The sequence below is a fragment of the Triturus cristatus genome, chromosome 3_2, assembly GCF_964204655.1.
Source record: "Triturus cristatus chromosome 3_2, aTriCri1.1, whole genome shotgun sequence".
NCBI lineage: Eukaryota > Metazoa > Chordata > Amphibia > Caudata > Salamandridae > Triturus > Triturus cristatus.
Genome location: NC_140584.1, coordinates 534,577,607 through 534,589,219, shown reverse-complemented (window position 1 = coordinate 534,589,219; position 11,613 = coordinate 534,577,607).

The window sequence follows — 11,613 nt, the reverse complement described above, 5'->3', positions numbered from 1 at the left end:
CTGCATTTTGCAGAGCCTCTAAAACCTTCCCAAGGTGGATCAGGTGATCCTGCCAGGTGGAGCTTAAGACAGCAAAATCATCAAGATAAGCTGCACTAAAGGATTCCATCCCAGCCAGGATATGGTTCACCAACCTCTGGAAGGTGGCAGGGGCATTCTTTAGCCCAAAGGGCATTACAGTAAACTGATAATGCCCATCAGGGGTGGAGAATGCTGTCTTTTCTTTTGCTCCTGGGGCCATGCCAATCTGCCAGTACCCTGCAGTTAAGTCAAAGGTACTGAGGAATTGGGCTGCCCCTAATTTATCTATCAGCTCATCTGCTCTTGGAATAGGGTGAGCATCTGTCTTGGTGACAGAGTTGAGCCCTCTATAGTCCACACAGAACGTCATCTCTCTCTTTTCACTTTGTTGATGAGGTTTGGGGATCAGAACCACTGGGCTAGCCCAGGCGCTCTCAGAGGGTTCAATGATCCCTAACTCCAGCATCTTGCTGACCTCAGCTTTGATGCTTTCCTTGACTTGGTCTGACTGTCGATAGATTTTGTTCTTGACAGGTGCACTGTCACCAGTGTCCACATCATGGGTACACCAGTTTGTTAGACCAGGGGTCAGGGAAAAGAGGCTAGCATACTGTTGCAAGACTTGCTTGCAGTCAGTCTGCTGTTGGGCAGAGAGATTGTCTGAAATGATCACACCATCTACTGACCCATCTTGTGGGCTGTAGGAGAGGAGGGCAGGGAGTGGTTCACTCTCTGCTTCCTGTTCCTCATCAGTCACCATCAGCATGGTGATGTCAGCCCTGTCATTGTAGAGCTTAAGGCGGTTCACATGGATAACCCTTTTGGGTTTCCTGTTAGTGCCCAGGTCAACTAAATAGGTGACCTCACTTTTTCTTTCTAGGATAGGGTAAGGGCCACTCCATTTATCTTGGAGGGCCCTTGGTGCCACTGGCTCCAAAACCCACACCTGTTGCCCAGGTTGAAATTCAACCAGTGCAGCTTTTTGGTCATACCAGTGCTTCTGGAGCTCCTGGCTGGCCTCAAGGTTCTTTGATGCTTTTTCCATGTACTCAGCCATTCTGGACCTTAGGCCAAGCACATAGTCCACTATGTCTTGTTTGGGCTCCTGAAGAGGCCTCTCCCAGCCTTCCTTTACAAGACAAAGTGGTCCCCTTACAGGATGACCAAACAGAAGTTCAAAGGGTGAGAAACCTTTTCCCTTCTGTGGTACCTCCCTGTAAGCGAAAAGCAGGCATGGTAACAGGACATCCCATCTCCTTTTGAGTTTTTCAGGGAGACCCATGATCATACCTTTCAATGTCTTGTTGAATCTCTCAACAAGGCCATTGGTTTGTGGGTGGTAGGGTGTAGTAAACTTGTACTGCACTCCACACTCCTTCCACATGTGTGTCAGGTAAGCAGACATGAAGTTGGAACCTCTGTCTGAAACCACCTCCTTAGGAAACCCTACCCTGGTGAAGACACCCAGGAGGGCCTTGGCTACTGCAGGAGCTGTAGTAGTCCTAAGTGGAATTGCTTCAGGGTACCTAGTAGCATGATCCACTACTACTAGAATACATTTGTTCCCTGAGGCTGTGGGAGGTTTAAGTGGACCCACAATGTCCACTCCTACCCTTTCAAAGGGTACCCCCACCACTGGTAGTGGAATGAGGGGGGCCTTTGGGTGGCCACCTGTCTTGCCACTGGCTTGACAGGTAACACAGGAGCTGACAAACTGCTTCACCTTTTGGTGCATCTGGGGCCAGTAAAAGTGACTCACTAGCCTTTCCCAAGTTTTGGATGGCCCCAGATGTCCAGCTAGGGGGATGTCATGAGCCAAAGTTAGGAGGAACTCCCTGTATGTCTGTGGCACTATCACCCTCCTGATGGCTCCAGGAGTGGGGTTTCTTGCCTCAGCATACAGTAATCCCTCTTCCCAATAAGCTCTGTGGGTACCACTGACATCCCCCTTTGCTTCTGAAACAGTTTTCTGCCTCCGGCTTTCAAGAGTGGGACAGTCTTGCTGACCCTGGCACAGCTCTTCCCTAGAGGGTCCCCCTGGGCCCAAGAGTTCAAACTGGTAAGGGTCAACCTCCATGGACTCAGTTCCCTCAGGGGTATCCAAATTCTCTCCTTGTGGAGAGGGGTCCTGAATGTTTTGCTGTACAGAAGCTGGTTCCCCAGTCTTCTTACCTTTTTCTCTTGGTTGGTTGGGCCATTATTTCAGGCTCCAGACCTACTTTCTCACCCTTCCTCTTGCTCTGTGCTCTGGTTTGCACACACAACAATTCAGGGATGCCCAGCATGGCAGCATGGGCCTTTAGCTCAACCTCAGCCCAGGCTGAGGTTTCCAGATCATTTCCAAGCAGACATGCAGCTGGCAACTTTGGAGAGACCACTACCTATTTCAGGCCAGTAAACCCCCCCCAGCCTAATGTTACCATGGCCATGGGATGACTAGTGGTGACACTGTCAGCGTTGGTGACTGGGTAAGACTTCCCAATCAAATATTGCTCAGGGGAAACCAGTGTGTCTTTCACCATAGTGGCACTGGCACCTGTATCCCTCAGAGCTTCTACCCTAGTTCCATTCACCCAGGGGTACTGTAAATATGTCTTTAAGTTGGGTGGTGACACAGCTACAGTGGCAAACTCCACTTCTCCAAGGGAGACTAGGCTTGCTTCAGTGTGTTCTCAGATTTGCTCAGGGTACACTTCTGATCCCATCTGTATACTTGCTGCCCCAGGAGTAGCTGTACTGGGTGCCTTAGGGGCTTTGTTGTGGGGGCAAGATTTATCTACAGTTAGGTGTCCTGACCTCTTACAGTTATTACACCAGGCCTTTAAGGGATCAAAGTTCTTCCCCCTATAGGGTTGAGGCACATAGGGAGTAGTTTGGGTCCCACCCACCTGAACAGGTTTTTGGGGCCCTTTGGAAGACTCAGACTTTTTATCTTGGGAATTCTCATCACCTTTCCCCTGGGGAGGCTTTGTGACCACTTTCTTCTGGTCACCCCCAGTGGTTGTCCTTGTCACCCTAGTCTTGACCCAGTGGTCTGCCTTCTTTCCCAATTCTTGGGGAGAAATTAGACCTAGGTCTACCAAATGCTGATGCAACTTTTCATTTGTGCAGTTACTTAATATATGTTTCTTCATGAATAAATTGTACAATCCAGTAAAATCCTGCACACCATGTCCAGCTAACCAACCATCCAGTGTCTTTACTGAAAAGTCTACAAAGTCAATCCAGGACTGGGTCTGGGTTTTGTGAGCCCCCCTAATTCTATACTCTTCAGTAGTGAATCCAAATCCCTCAATCAAAGCTTTCTTCATGAGGTCATAGGATCCTGCTTCTGGCCCAGAGAGGGTCAGAAGCCTGTCTCTGCAGTTACCAGAGAACAGTTCCCACAGGAGTGCCCCCCACAGAGGTTTCTTTACTTTTCTGATGTCACAAGCCCTCTCAAAGGCTGTGAACCATTTGGTGATATCATCACCTTCCTCAAATTTAGGGACAATCGCTTTGGGATTTTAAGGTTAGAAGTTTCCTCCTTATCCTTGTTTTTATTACAGCTGCCACCATTGATGGGGGCTAAACCCATCTCTCTCCTTTCTTTTTCTAGAGCCAGGAGCCTGGACTCTAGCTCTAATCTTTTGCCCAGCCTTACAAGGCTGTCCTCTTCACTGGTCGGTCCCCCAGTGATCTCTCTGGTACCAGAGTCACCTGTGTGATCTCTAGGTCCCCAGATGCTAATTCTTAGATTGAAGGGTATGGGTGCCCTCTCCTTCCTAGGGAATAGTGTAGGAGGGGCGGGGTGAGGGGGGTTATTATCCACCTCCTCTTCTTCCCCTTCCTCATCTGACTGGCCATCACCATGTTCAGATGGGTGGTCCTTAGCATACTCAGCCAAGAGCTCCTGGAGCCCTAGTTTGGTTAGGTGCAGGCCCAATGGTATATTTTTAAGTTTGCATAGGGACCTCAATTCCTTGAAAAACAGGTGCAAGTAAGGTGTGAGGTCGAGCTCCTCAACCAGGTCCATGTTATTATTTTCACTAATAGCTGGGTTTGTTTGAGTCATTCTAACCTGACAGTTCTGATCCTCTACCCTGACTATAGTGACTTTTGTTTTTCTAAAATTCTAATGGGACTTAAGCAAGGCCCTAGCAAGACTTTTAGTATTTTTGGAAAAGACCAATCAGAATTCTAAAGGCAATTTTAGGAGTTCTGTCGTGTGTTCAGATGGTAACCAAGTAGACCAACAAATGCAAGTTTGTATCCCACCGCTGATCCATCAATGTGAGAAAGTGGCTCTGTATACACTGTTCCCAAATAGGTACAGGGTGTACAGAGTCCACAGTCCCCAGAGGTTTTGCAGTGGCTAAAGTTAGATATAACCTTACTCTCTAAAGTGGTAGCTTGGTCGAGCAGTAAGGCAGTATCAGAGGACATTATAAAGCATTTGTTGCGCACACTCAGACAGCAAATGGTCTCACACACTCAATAACTGAACTCTAGGCCAATGGTTTATATATAAAAATATATGCTTGTTTTATTTTAGAACCAACAATTGGCATTAAAATATACTTTCTCGGAATGAGATGCTTTATATAAATACTTTTTTAATATGCAATTGACTTTTGTAGAAAGTTACAAGTGGTTGCAATAGGCAACACAATTCTAAACACAATAATGCTTTGAGTTCAATGGAAGTTTCAAGTTATTTGCCACAGCTTACTTTTAGGATTACTTTTGGAATTCCAGGACTGGATCCTAGATTCTGCCCTGGGTCAATATTTGGAATCAAGTGATTAAAGTCGACTTAATTACTGTGATGATTTTTAGACAATATTTTGCTATTTTAAAAGTTAACACTTAGAAAATATTTAATAGAAAACAGTCAATGATTCCCTAAGGCAGAAAATTCAAGTTGCAGGTATAGTATGTTCTTGTTACTTTTGTAATCCAGTACGGAGTGCCTAGACTCAGTACTGGGACCTTTATCCAAAACAGGTAAGTAATTACATTTTCAAGTATTATACGATTTTTAAAGAATATTTAAAGTTTGCAGAAATTGACACAGAAGAAATTTCACAGAACACCAGTCAATGAATTGCTATGGGAGAAAATTGGGTTACTGGTAAGTACAGTTGTAAGTATTTTTCAGAGTCAGTGCTGGGCACCAAGATCCAGCACTGGGAGCTCACCTAAGAGCAGGTGAGTATTTTCATTTTCGTTACTCGGCTGATTTTTGGTGAATATTTTAAGTTTTGAAAAGACCACACTTAGAAGAAATTTCAGGAAAAGCCAGTCAATGATACCCTTTGGAGAAAATTGAGTTATCGGTTTAAAGGTAAGTACTCGACTGGCAGAGTTAAGGTTCTGGGCATAGACTCAGGGGTCTCCCAGGGTCAGGTAGGTACAGTTGGTTCACCCTCAGCGGCACAAAGGCGGCCGGGTGCAGAGAGAGTTAGGCACAATGTTATCCTATGAGAGGTAGTGGGGCCTTGGTTGGTGGCTGCTGACTAGCAGGTCACGCAGCTGTGGGAGCTGGGCTCCTGGACACTTACTCAGGGCAAGTGGGGAAGTAGATAGGTGTAGAGGTTACACTGCCAGGGCCACTCGGACGGCTGCGTGCAGGGTACTTTTGAGCCTTCGGGCGCTCAATTGATTTCAATGGGAAATCTCCGGTTTAGAAAAAGACTGCAAGCTCGGGGACGAAGATTCTTCAGGTGTCACCACTACTTCGAGAGGTAAGTTGGGTAGTTGGAGGATAGGTAGGTACCCTGGGATTAGGCACAGGGGGCCGCGGGGCGCCGGTTGCAGGGGTGCCTTTTGGTGTCGGGAAATCTTACCCTCTGTTGATCGCGGTTGGGGGGGGCACCTGGTTCTGAGGCTGCAGGATTCTTCAGGAGTGTCGAGGGAGGTCCTTGGGTGCCAGACTCGGGGTCACAGTCGCCGTGGGGTCGTCCTCGTGGTCTTTGTTCATTCCGACACAGGCCAGGCTTGGCGGGTGCAGAGTGGGCTGGGTTCGCGGTTCCGGGCTGCTGCCAGGGATTAGAAGTAGATTTTGAGTAGAGCCTCTACTCATGGGAGTCCCAGTGGGCTTAGAGTCAATAGGTAGCCAGGTCCTCCGGGGTTTGTGAGGTTGCTGGCCACAAGAGATGCTGGGTTGGAGCAGGAGCAGGTTCGAGGGTCGACAGGCCAGTAGGGCTGGGGCCAAAGCAGTTGATGTCTTCCTCTTCTTAGCAACTACAGGGCAGGTCTTCTTTCTTCTAGCTCTTCTTCAAATTACGGAATCTGGAATCTGGGGAAGGAAGGTTTCAGGGTGCCCCTAAATACTAGATATATATTGGCGTTACAGGTAGGTGAAGGGCAGGGACCAATGGGTCCCTGTCCTGTGGTGGGTACACCCCCTATCCTGCCTCTCTCCTGTGGGAGGGGGGCAGTAGCCTAATACTGATTGGGCAGGGCTTCCCATCTTCAAGATGGCGAGAGCCCGGAGATGTGCTTCACCTCGCCTCCCCCACCTGAGGGCTGGGGTTGGCAGGCTGGCACATCCCCTGTCCTTATTTGGGGTTCCTGGCCAAGCCTCCTGCCAGAGTCGGGGGTTGCAGTGGCCTGGGGAAGCTCACAGAGGCGGCATGCCTTTGAAGCTTCCCCCTGCCCATCCTGGGGGAGGAGATTTAGCACCTCGCCCAGGATGTGCATTGTTGCAGGCCCAAGAGAGCAGGGGCTCTCCTACCCAGGGGTCCAGCAACATGTCTGCTGTGTGGCAGCCTAGGCAGCCTCAGAACAGACGTGGATTGAAGGTTAGGTTTTAGGGAGCATCTCTAAGATGCCCTCTGGCGTGCTTGGTACGTTAAATCCCACACTGGCATCAGTGCGGGTTTAATGTGCAGATAAGTTTGATACCAAACTTCTCAGTCTTCAGTGTTGCCATTATGGTGCTGTGGAGTTCGTGTTTGACGAGCTCTCAGCACTATGTGCTCTTAAATGGCAGCACTGCGCTTACAGTGCCCAGGAATGGACCTGGGTACTGTAGGGGCTCAGGGCTCCTGCTCCTGTGCCCACACCACTGGCATAGGGCACCCAGCTAGAGGGGTGGCTGATGTATGCCATGGCAGTGTAGGTGGTGGGCATGGCACACAGGGATGTGTGCCATGTCGACTGTTTGTTTTGTCTTGTACCCAGACACCCAGCCTGCAAGGGCAGTGTGTGTGTGTCAGGGTACAGGGCCTCTAAGGGTGGCACAATGAGTGCTGCAGCCCTTAGAGGCCTTCCCTGGTCACAAGGCCCTGGGTACCTAGGGTACCATTTACCAGGGGCTGACATGTGGCCAGGGTTTGCCAATCTGGGTTTTGTGTTTTAGGGAAGGAACATAGGCCCTGGGCACCTGATTGGCAGGAGTCCAGGGCACACTCAGTCAAAGTACATTCATCAATTCAGCAAAAAGTGGGGGCAAACCATGCAAGAAACATGGGACTTTCTTACATAACCCCCCACAAATGAAAGGTGATGAGACTCACCTTGCGCTATGGAGTCTTCATTGTCTAAGTGGAAGAACCTGGAAAGTCCATCTGCATTGGCATGGGCAGTCCCTGGTCTGTGTTCCACTTCAAAGTCCATTCCCTGTAGGGAGATGGACCACCTTAGTAGTTTTGGATTTTCCCCTTTCATCTGCATTAGCTATCTGAGAGGTCTGTGGTCAGTTTGAACCAGGAAGTGAGTGCCAAACAAGTATGGCCTCAACTTCTTCAGGGACCAAACCACAGCAAAGGCCTCCCTCTCAATGGCACTCCAACGCTGCTCTCTGGGGAGTAGCCTCCTGCTTATAAAAGCACCAGGTTGGTCTTGGCCTTCATCATTGGTCTGGGATAGGACCACTCCTATCCCTAGCTCAGAGGCATCAGTCTGCACTATGAACTGCTTGGCATAATCTGGAGCTTTTAGAATTGGTGCTGAGCACATTGCTTCTTTCAGGGTGTCAAAAGCCTTTTGGCAACTAACTGTCCAGTTAACCTTCTTGGACATCTTCTTGGAGGTGAGTTCTGTGAGGGGGGCCACAATGGACCCATATCCCTTCACAAACCTCCTGTAGTACCCAGTCAAGCCAAGGAATGCCCTGACTTGTGTCTGGGTTGTTGGAGCTATCCAGTCCATGATGGCCTGGATTTTGGGTTGTAAGGGTTGTACTTGGCCTCCACCTACAAGGTGGCCCAAGTACACCACAGTGCCCTGCCCTATCTGGCATTTAGATGCCTTGAGAGTGAGACCTGCATTTTGCAGAGCCTCTAAAACCTTCCCAAGGTGGATCAGGTGATCCTGCCAGGTGGAGCTTAAGACAGCAAAATCATCAAGATAAGCTGCACTAAAGGATTCCATCCCAGCCAGGATATGGTTCACCAACCTCTGGAAGGTGGCAGGGGCATTCTTTAGCCCAAAGGGCATTACAGTAAACTGATAATGCCCATCAGGGGTGGAGAATGCTGTCTTTTCTTTTGCTCCTGGGGCCATGCCAATCTGCCAGTACCCTGCAGTTAAGTCAAAGGTACTGAGGAATTGGGCTGCCCCTAATTTATCTATCAGCTCATCTGCTCTTGGAATATGGTGAGCATCTGTCTTGGTGACAGAGTTGAGCCCTCTATAGTCCACACAGAACGTCATCTCTCTCTTTTCACTTTGTTGATGAGGTTTGGGGATCAGAACCACTGGGCTAGCCCAGGCGCTCTCAGAGGGTTCAATGATCCCTAACTCCAGCATCTTGCTGACCTCAGCTTTGATGCTTTCCTTGACTTGGTCTGACTGTCGATAGATTTTGTTCTTGACAGGTGCACTGTCACCAGTGTCCACATCATGGGTACACCAGTTTGTTAGACCAGGGGTCAGGGAAAAGAGGCTAGCATACTGTTGCAAGACTTGCTTGCAGTCAGTCTGCTGTTGGGCAGAGAGATTGTCTGAAATGATCACACCATCTACTGACCCATCTTGTGGGCTGTAGGAGAGGAGGGCAGGGAGTGGTTCACTCTCTGCTTCCTGTTCCTCATCAGTCACCATCAGCATGGTGATGTCAGCCCTGTCATTGTAGAGCTTAAGGCGGTTCACATGGATAACCCTTTTGGGTTTCCTGTTAGTGCCCAGGTCAACTAAATAGGTGACCTCACTTTTTCTTTCTAGGATAGGGTAAGGGCCACTCCATTTATCTTGGAGGGCCCTTGGTGCCACTGGCTCCAAAACCCACACCTGTTGCCCAGGTTGAAATTCAACCAGTGCAGCTTTTTGGTCATACCAGTGCTTCTGGAGCTCCTGGCTGGCCTCAAGGTTCTTTGATGCTTTTTCCATGTACTCAGCCATTCTGGACCTTAGGCCAAGCACATAGTCCACTATGTCTTGTTTGGGCTCCTGAAGAGGCCTCTCCCAGCCTTCCTTTACAAGACAAAGTGGTCCCCTTACAGGATGACCAAACAGAAGTTCAAAGGGTGAGAAACCTTTTCCCTTCTGTGGTACCTCCCTGTAAGCGAAAAGCAGGCATGGTAACAGGACATCCCATCTCCTTTTGAGTTTTTCAGGGAGACCCATGATCATACCTTTCAATGTCTTGTTGAATCTCTCAACAAGGCCATTGGTTTGTGGGTGGTAGGGTGTAGTAAACTTGTACTGCACTCCACACTCCTTCCACATGTGTGTCAGGTAAGCAGACATGAAGTTGGAACCTCTGTCTGAAACCACCTCCTTAGGAAACCCTACCCTGGTGAAGACACCCAGGAGGGCCTTGGCTACTGCAGGAGCTGTAGTAGTCCTAAGTGGAATTGCTTCAGGGTACCTAGTAGCATGATCCACTACTACTAGAATACATTTGTTCCCTGAGGCTGTGGGAGGTTTAAGTGGACCCACAATGTCCACTCCTACCCTTTCAAAGGGTACCCCCACCACTGGTAGTGGAATGAGGGGGGCCTTTGGGTGGCCACCTGTCTTGCCACTGGCTTGACAGGTAACACAGGAGCTGACAAACTGCTTCACCTTTTGGTGCATCTGGGGCCAGTAAAAGTGACTCACTAGCCTTTCCCAAGTTTTGGATGGCCCCAGATGTCCAGCTAGGGGGATGTCATGAGCCAAAGTTAGGAGGAACTCCCTGTATGTCTGTGGCACTATCACCCTCCTGGTGGCTCCAGGAGTGGGGTTTCTTGCCTCAGCATACAGTAATCCCTCTTCCCAATAAGCTCTGTGGGTACCACTGACATCCCCCTTTGCTTCTGAAACAGTTTTCTGCCTCCGGCTTTCAAGAGTGGGACAGTCTTGCTGACCCTGGCACAGCTCTTCCCTAGAGGGTCCCCCTGGGCCCAAGAGTTCAAACTGGTAAGGGTCAACCTCCATGGACTCAGTTCCCTCAGGGGTATCCAAATTCTCTCCTTGTGGAGAGGGGTCCTGAATGTTTTGCTGTACAGAAGCTGGTTCCCCAGTCTTCTTACCTTTTTCTCTTGGTTGGTTGGGCCATTATTTCAGGCTCCAGACCTACTTTCTCACCCTTCCTCTTGCTCTGTGCTCTGGTTTGCACACACAACAATTCAGGGATGCCCAGCATGGCAGCATGGGCCTTTAGCTCAACCTCAGCCCAGGCTGAGGTTTCCAGATCATTTCCAAGCAGACATGCAGCTGGCAACTTTGGAGAGACCACTACCTATTTCAGGCCAGTAAACCCCCCCCAGCCTAATGTTACCATGGCCATGGGATGACTAGTGGTGACACTGTCAGCGTTGGTGACTGGGTAAGACTTCCCAATCAAATATTGCTCAGGGGAAACCAGTGTGTCTTTCACCATAGTGGCACTGGCACCTGTATCCCTCAGAGCTTCTACCCTAGTTCCATTCACCCAGGGGTACTGTAAATATGTCTTTAAGTTGGGTGGTGACACAGCTACAGTGGCAAACTCCACTTCTCCAAGGGAGACTAGGCTTGCTTCAGTGTGTTCTCAGATTTGCTCAGGGTACACTTCTGATCCCATCTGTATACTTGCTGCCCCAGGAGTAGCTGTACTGGGTGCCTTAGGGGCTTTGTTGTGGGGGCAAGATTTATCTACAGTTAGGTGTCCTGACCTCTTACAGTTATTACACCAGGCCTTTAAGGGATCAAAGTTCTTCCCCCTATAGGGTTGAGGCACATAGGGAGTAGTTTGGGTCCCACCCACCTGAACAGGTTTTTGGGGCCCTTTGGAAGACTCAGACTTTTTATCTTGGGAATTCTCATCACCTTTCCCCTGGGGAGGCTTTGTGACCACTTTCTTCTGGTCACCCCCAGTGGTTGTCCTTGTCACCCTAGTCTTGACCCAGTGGTCTGCCTTCTTTCCCAATTCTTGGGGAGAAATTAGACCTAGGTCTACCAAATGCTGATGCAACTTTTCATTTGTGCAGTTACTTAATATATGTTTCTTCATGAATAAATTGTACAATCCAGTAAAATCCTGCACACCATGTCCAGCTAACCAACCATCCAGTGTCTTTACTGAAAAGTCTACAAAGTCAATCCAGGACTGGGTCTGGGTTTTGTGAGCCCCCCTAATTCTATACTCTTCAGTAGTGAATCCAAATCCCTCAATCAAAGCTTTCTTCATGAGGTCATAGG